The sequence below is a fragment of the Electrophorus electricus genome, chromosome 11 (assembly GCF_041902795.1).
Source record: "Electrophorus electricus isolate QZ-2024a chromosome 11, ASM4190279v1, whole genome shotgun sequence".
NCBI classification, from domain to species: Eukaryota; Metazoa; Chordata; class Actinopteri; order Gymnotiformes; family Gymnotidae; genus Electrophorus; species Electrophorus electricus.
This window is the reverse complement of record NC_137507.1, coordinates 1,210,001-1,217,500: the sequence shown is the minus strand read 5'-3', so window position 1 is coordinate 1,217,500 and position 7,500 is coordinate 1,210,001. Positions and strand designations below refer to the sequence as shown.

Sequence of the window (7,500 nt, the reverse complement as noted above, 5' to 3'; positions counted from 1 at the left end):
CAAGGTCAAAGCCAGTCTTCTCAGCCAGAGGTCGCCTGGAAAAAGTCTTGATATTCCATGTGTTAGAGAAGCAGGGTGACTTCTGCATTCCTCTCTCTCTCTCACACACACACACACATACACACACACACACACACACACACACACACACACACACACACACACACACACACACACACACGGACAGCAACTCCATACGTAGTCATATAAAACTCCACAGAGCTCCGGGAGCTGCTATAATAAACAGCACTTACTGAGGCCTACATCTGTGTGTGTGTGTGCGTGTGTGTGGGAGGGCAATCCCTCTATGAGAAGAACATAAAAGAGAAAAATGACCTTGAATTGAATTTTCATAGTAAAACGGTGGACTGGAATATAATTTACAGTTCTGTGGTAATTTGTACAATCTATGAAACTGTGGTTGTGTTGTTTAGTTGACTGTGTCTCAGGGTCAGTGACCTCGCTAAATACACAGACTTCAGGTTATAAACACCTCCAGTGTGTCTTGACCACCCTCACTTCATGAAAGCACATAATACAGAGCCACGCCCACAACAGTGTGTCATGGCAGCACATGCCAACTGTTGTCCTCTTGGGTAACAAGTCCTCACAGATGTGAAGTTGATTCTCGGCAGCTGACAAGTTCAGCGAAACAATGAGGGAAAAAGCAAGCAGACGGCTTCCTGAACGTAAACATCCGTGTCATGTGGAGGCACGTTTTGGAAAGGTTTGTGTTTACTTTTGTGTGTGCGTGTGTGTGCGTATGAGTGTGTGTGTGTTGGTCTTGCCTTCTGTCTTCTGATCACTTGGCGGTGAGTCTGTGCTGGTGAGTATGAGTATGTTCAAAGAATGGAGGGATAGAAATGTGTGTGTGTGTGTGTGTGTATGGGCCAGGATTGTGTGGGGTGTGTGTGAGGGAGAAAGACAGTAAAGCTACTGCTCAGTGGTTCAGGTACTTGACTCGTAATCAGAAGGTTGCTGGTTCAAGCTCCACCACTGCCAAGTTGTCACTGTTGGGCCCCTGAGCAAAACCCTTAACCCTCAATTCCTCAAGTTGTACTCAGTCATAACTGTAAGGCGCTTTGGATAAAAGTCAAGGGGTGGGGTGGAGTCATGGGTGTGTCAGGCACACACTCAGATCTGCACCTCAGAGTTTGACACCATCAGCTTTAGCCTGGATCTCACTCTCCTGTGCAGCTGTGCTCTCACGGACTGAACAGTCGTGCTCATGGAAATCAGAGTCTTCTAAAAGTCTTTAAAGCGGAGCTTGTGTGTTTTACGGGAGCAGAGAGATACGCGCAGATTTACTGGAGTGAGCCAGACTGCACTCTCGGAGGGTTAGTGGTCGTGCAGAAATGTGAGGAATTACTCTGCAGTCTCCTGAGAACCCCAGAACCCCTGTCTTACACTCACCTAAAACACATACTCTCACTCTCTCTCTCCTCAGTTTCTCATCATTCTCTTTTTTCTTCCATACTTGTCTTCCTACAGTTCTTTTCTTTCTCATTTTCTTACCCCCCTCTCCATCTCCCCCTCTCTATTTTCCTCTCCTCCTACACCAGGTTCTTTCCTTCACAGCAGTGGTGGCCGTGTGCCCAGCTGAACACACCAGCTTCTGGTTCTGATTACTCCAGCATGTGAAGGACATGGGACAGCGGACATAGGACAGCGAGGCTCCTCACTTGCTCTGTCCCTGTCGCTCAGTGTTCCCGCCCCATTCCATCCCTATCATGCAGATCACCAGGAACTCTGCGCTAGTTTGGAAGCCCTGTGGATGCAACCAACGTTAAGGAGCTGCCAGATTACACTGGATTACTGCAGAGAGCCACCCTGAGCGTGAGATTTATCTTGGAGTGTTACCAGGTCTCAAACAGCCAGTGATCAGATACCACTTCAGAAACTCCAGAAATCAGGCGGGTTTATTTTTGGTCGTCTAAGCTCTGGGTCTGCCAGCTCTGCCCGAGGTGGTTCTGCACGAGGTGTACGGTTCCTTCTGGCTTTGGTGAAGAAGGTCAGCACTCTAAGATCAGAACCCTCGTCCCCCCAAGCTATCACTATCTCCATGATCATTAATGTGGACTGTAGATTGGCTCTGGAGGAGGGACACGCATTCAGGCAGAGGATGGGTCAGGTGACGAGAGGAGAAAGGAGGAGAGGAGAAGAGATGAGGGGAGGGGAGGAGAGAGAGGAGAGAAAGCAGGTGGGGGATTTGGATGTGTACAGAAAGGAGAATTAAGGGAATCTGGGCGCGTGATGGAGGAGAGGAAAACACTCTGGAGGCTCTGAACACGACACACCACTTACTCCAGCTTGGTCCCAGCTGGCATACCATCCAGGGGTCATGTGACTCTGGGGTCAGGGCTGATGAATGGTGTCTATATGATTCCCTCCCTCTCTCTCTCTCTCTCTCTCTCTCTCTCCCTCCCTCTCTCTCTCTCCCTCTCTTTGGAGGGCCCTTTCATCTGAAGGCCAGCGTGATGGATGGTCTTCATCACTGCTGCTACCTTCATCTTCATCACTACCTCCTGGACTTTTCGGCTTCCATCCCTGTCAGGATTGTTTTGTTCAACGCCTTCCAGAGCGGGAAAGGGAGAGAGGGATAGAAAAGAGAGACAGGAAGAGAGGCAGACGGGACAGTCCTGACGGGCTCCGTGCAGTGCAGTGTCCTGCACCTGCATTCTGTCAGGACTTCTGAACTCCTCACCAAGGATACGTAATAACTTCCTTCCATAAACAAACTCTAGCAGACTCAGACCCTCCCAGTCTCCTCTCATCTAAAGGTGATAGTGCCATCTACAGGCTGTACCAGGATCTCACACACACACTCACACATACACACACACTCACTCACACATACACATACACACACACACACACACACACACACACACACTCTCACACACACATACACACACACACACGCACACACTCACACACTCACACACACACACACACACATACACACACACTCACTCACACATACACATACACACACACACTCACTCACACACACACTCTCACACACACACACACTCACACGCGCACACTCACGTGCACACACACACGCTCACACGCGCACACTCACGTGCACACACGTTCACACACACACACGCTCACACACACTCACGTGCACACACACACACACACACGCTCACACGCACACACACACTCACTCACACTCACGTGCACACACACACACACTCATACACACTCGCGCGCACACACACACACACACGCGCGGGCACGCACACACACACGCGCACACGCACGCACACATTCCCTTGCCTCTTATATTTACATTTACAGCATTTAGCTGACACTTTTATCCACAGCAACTTACAATCATGACTGAGTACAACTTGAGTAATTGAGGGTTAAGGGTCTTGCTCAGGGGCCCAACAGTGGTAACTTGGCAGTGGTGGAGCTTGAACTGGCAACCTTCTGATTACGAGTCAAGTACCTGAACCACTGAGCCACCACATAAGAGTTCTCAGCAGTCACATACACAAACAAGATGGCATGTCCACACATCTCACACTTTTCACACCTCACTTATCACACGTCTCACACGTCTCACATGTCTCACACGTCTCATGCAGCTTTACAGCGTCTACCTCTACACTTCCATTTTTACCCTTTTACGCAAAGCCCCTGCTCACACCAGTCGTCCCCAGGGTGCTGTGTCCACAGGCCGCCACTAGATGGCGCAGGAGCTAAAGTCTGGCACCACTCTCCTCCTCCCAGTGCAGCCTGGAAACAGCAGGAACCCTGACCCCTGACCTCTCCCCTGTGCAACCTCTGACCTCCTACACACCCGTCCAACAGCAGTGTGAGAGGGGGACAGTTTTTCGGACATCGGAAGGGATGGCATACCCGGTTCCCCAGACTCAGTGGCGCTCCGCTACAGACTGTCCTGCTTGTCTCCACTAGAGACTGTCCTGCTTGTGCGTCATGGTCATGCAGTGTCCAGATGCTGTGCTGATGTGTAGATTGCGACCCCTCGTGACTGTGGTACAGTCAGTAAACACTGTCTGTGCTTTAACAAGCAAACTGGGAATGTATGCACGCCCACCCGCACATGGGTTTTTTCTGACCAAAATATCTCATTTTTAAAAAGGTTTGCAAAGTGATCTGTTAGTTGCAAAGCAACTGATCCGTTTAGACTCTGTCTGATGTAGGTCTATGTTACAGATTGTGTTTAATGTGCCAGTGCTCTTATTACTAATTTAATGAAAACCACTCGACTGCACTCAGAACAGACTCAGACCTGCAGTGGCTCTCCGGCCATGAGTAAAACCCTCAGAGGAAAGGAGCAGAAAAACAGTTCACTCAGTATTTCCCTTCAGATGTTACTACTGCCAGCTGCAAGCCAAAAGTGTGTGTGTGTGTGTGTGTGACTTCAGGTTGCACCTCTGTCTCTGAGGCCAGGTAGTTATTAAGAACTGGGTTATCTGATTGACAGCACCATGTAGCTGTTTCCATAGCGACGACCCAGTGTTTTTGCCTTCTTCCTAAGTCACGCTTCATCAGAGCAACGCAGCATATGAGTCACCCTGCAAACATCCACATAACATTAAGGAAACATCTGGGCATCCATGCTCGCTGGGAGGACCCTGAGAGGACTTGCGAGCTGGTGTGAAGAGAAGGTCTCATCTCGCACGCTGGAGTCCAGCGCACGTCCCTGCCCCGTGCACGCTGATGCACAAGAGGGCCGAGCCTGTCTGAGACTTGGCAGGAGTCACACGCACAGCTGTGAAACGTTAACTACATCCACATCAGACTCACTTTTGTCTCACGGAAACACAACAGAGAGCTTTTCTTTGTGGGGATGGTTTAATGACTGAAACTCTCCCTTACACGCACACACATACATGCACAAACGGTGGACAGGCTATAACAATACCAGAGACTCCATTTTCTTTGCTCCGGTGCTGCCTTTTCCGTAATGCCACAGTTACCCAGCCTCCCTGTCCATTAGGGTAGGTGGGGCTTACACCCCACATTATTCACGCTAATGTATCGAAGTGAGGAGGATCGCGTTTCAGGCTATCAGTCACGGAGGCATGCATACACACACACACACACACACACACAACCATGTTCCATCTAAGGCTCTAGGTGGTAGCGTAAGGTTTGTCAGACGCTGGGGCTAAATCAAGATATTTCGCAACAGCAAAAAATATGACAAAGAAGCATGTTAACATGCGTTAGACATGCTCTCTTAGCGTGTGTTGGTGAGTGTGAGAGGCGCACACACACACACTTCAAGTTCCCTTCACTTTTACTCCATTCTTTCTCTCTGAGTCATAACGAGCTGACTCGCTAATTGGTTGCCATGGTAATACTACTCAAACAAAGGTCATCTACAGCGTGTGGCTAGTCTCAGAATGTAATACAGCAGAACGAGAATCCCATTACCATGGCAAGCACGGTCTCTCTCTCTCAGTCTAGATAACAGTCTTGGAGAAAAGAGAGACCGCAAACACACTTACCGTGAACCGCAGGTGGTCCAGCGTCTCCTCGCTGGGCAGGTACAGGGCTTATTTAAGGGACAGGGTGTCCCAAGTTTACAGACAGGCATGGAGAGCCAGTGGCCTTTAATCCAGTGCCAGTCACATTTAATCCAGAGCCAGTTGTCTTTAATCCAGTAAGCACATGCTGTGATACTCAGCTCCAGCTACACTAGCAGACCTCCAGGCCTGGTGCCCAGATTACTAACAGACAGTTCCCTGGATGTACTGCTGTATGTTGGAGTCTAATGGAGAATCCCTTCAGGGTGCCTTGCAGCCTGAATACACACACACACACACACACACACACACACACACACACACAGAGTTTATTTATTCAGTTAAACACAACACATAACCAGGGAATCAAACCTACAACCATCTGAGCCTGCTTTAGACCTGCAGTGTTCCTATCTCTCTCTCCCTCCCTCTCTCCCTCTCTCTCTCTCTCTCTCTCTCTCCCTCTCTCTCTCTCTCTCTCTCTCTCTCCCTCCCTCTCTCTCTCCCTCTCTCTCTCTCCCTCCCTCCCTCCCTCCCTCCCTCTCTCTCTCTCTCTCTCTCCCTCCCTCTCTCTCTCTGTAGTGAACTCTTTCATTATTTACAACCCTTGCTGTTCTGGCATTCTGCCATTTAACATTTAAATTCCACCAAATGGGGAAAGACCTGACGTTTCGTTTTCAGCATGTGGAGAGAGAGAAGATCAAAGTGTGTGTGTGTGTGTGTGTGTGTGTGTGTGTGTGTGTGTGTGTGTGTGAATCTTGTTCTCTTTCCCTTTGGTGTGTTTAAGTTATAAGATGACTGAGTAGGAATAGTATCATAACTGGCATATAAACACAAGCAGGAGGAATCTCATGTTCTAGCCTGCAGTTCAATAATCCTGCACATCTCGTTAAAGAGATCGAGGAAGGGCAGTGTTTGATCACGCTGGATAGATCAGCACTCAGGACATAGGAGTCAACACTTGAGACTCAGAACTCAACATTCAGGACTCAGGACACAGCATTTAGCATGTAAACTTTTCAGAATGATAATACAGTAACTGTCTTTATGCCAGGGGGCTGTGGAGACGTCACGTAGGCTTGGAAAGAGACGACGTCTGAAAGCCGTGATACAAATGTCTGACTTCCACAGACGACCAGTTTGGGTTCTTACTCTGTAAGTTCCCAGAACGTTGCTTTTAGGTTCCGTATTTTCAGGAAGTAAATTCACCCTGGTAAAGGTGGCATCTCAAGTGCTTTCTGCTGGAGGTTGTGAAAGGGTTCTGAGGTGGTAAACACAGATATCTGAGTGACTGCACAAGCCGTCCATATGCCAGCGTCTCTCGACGACGCTAGATTTGAGTGTGGAATCACCTTCACAGAGAACACAGTCATTCTTAGTCTAGCAGGTGAAACACGTGTTGACGCACAATATACTGTGTTCCATGTTGTGCTGGATCAGGACATGCTGGACTGCCATGGAAGGCACTGCCCAACTTCAGATGCTAACCTCCTTTTTTAAAGTCATCACAGCGAGACATTTGGTCCTTTAATAGGACTTCCTCCAACTCACACTCTGCGTAAGGAACAAAAGTAATGACATTTTTACAGATTTCCTTCATTATTGTTTAATGCTGTAATATTTTCCCTTTTTCTATTAAGAAGGTCATTCTGGTATTTACAAATGAACCAAATTTGATAAATTAGACCACTGTAGTCATAAACAAATCATGGAAGGAAGGCATCTTCTCTCTCTCTCTCTCTCTCTCTCTCCCTCTCTCTCTCTCTCTGTATGCATGTACCTCTGTCTATCTTTTGGGACTGATGTCATTCATTATTTCTAGCTAGTGACACTTTTATCCCAGGAGCTGAGCACTGCCCAGAAACCTGCAGTTAGACGTGTGAACTGTCTTCAGAGGTTGTGCTGCTGAGGGTTGTGGATGTACTGGACATCAGCTGTTATATGAGCAGGGAATGAGACATGGTGATAAGACACAGTGATGAGACACGGT

The 7,500-nt window shown here is 48.5% G+C and overlaps 1 protein-coding gene across 1 annotated transcript in view; it reads left to right on the top strand.

The window, feature by feature from the left end:
- The window catches only part of dock10 (dedicator of cytokinesis 10), a 70,554-nt gene that overhangs the window by 9,569 nt on the left and 53,485 nt on the right, over nucleotides 1-7,500 (top strand). The gene's annotated exons all lie outside the window — the stretch shown is intronic.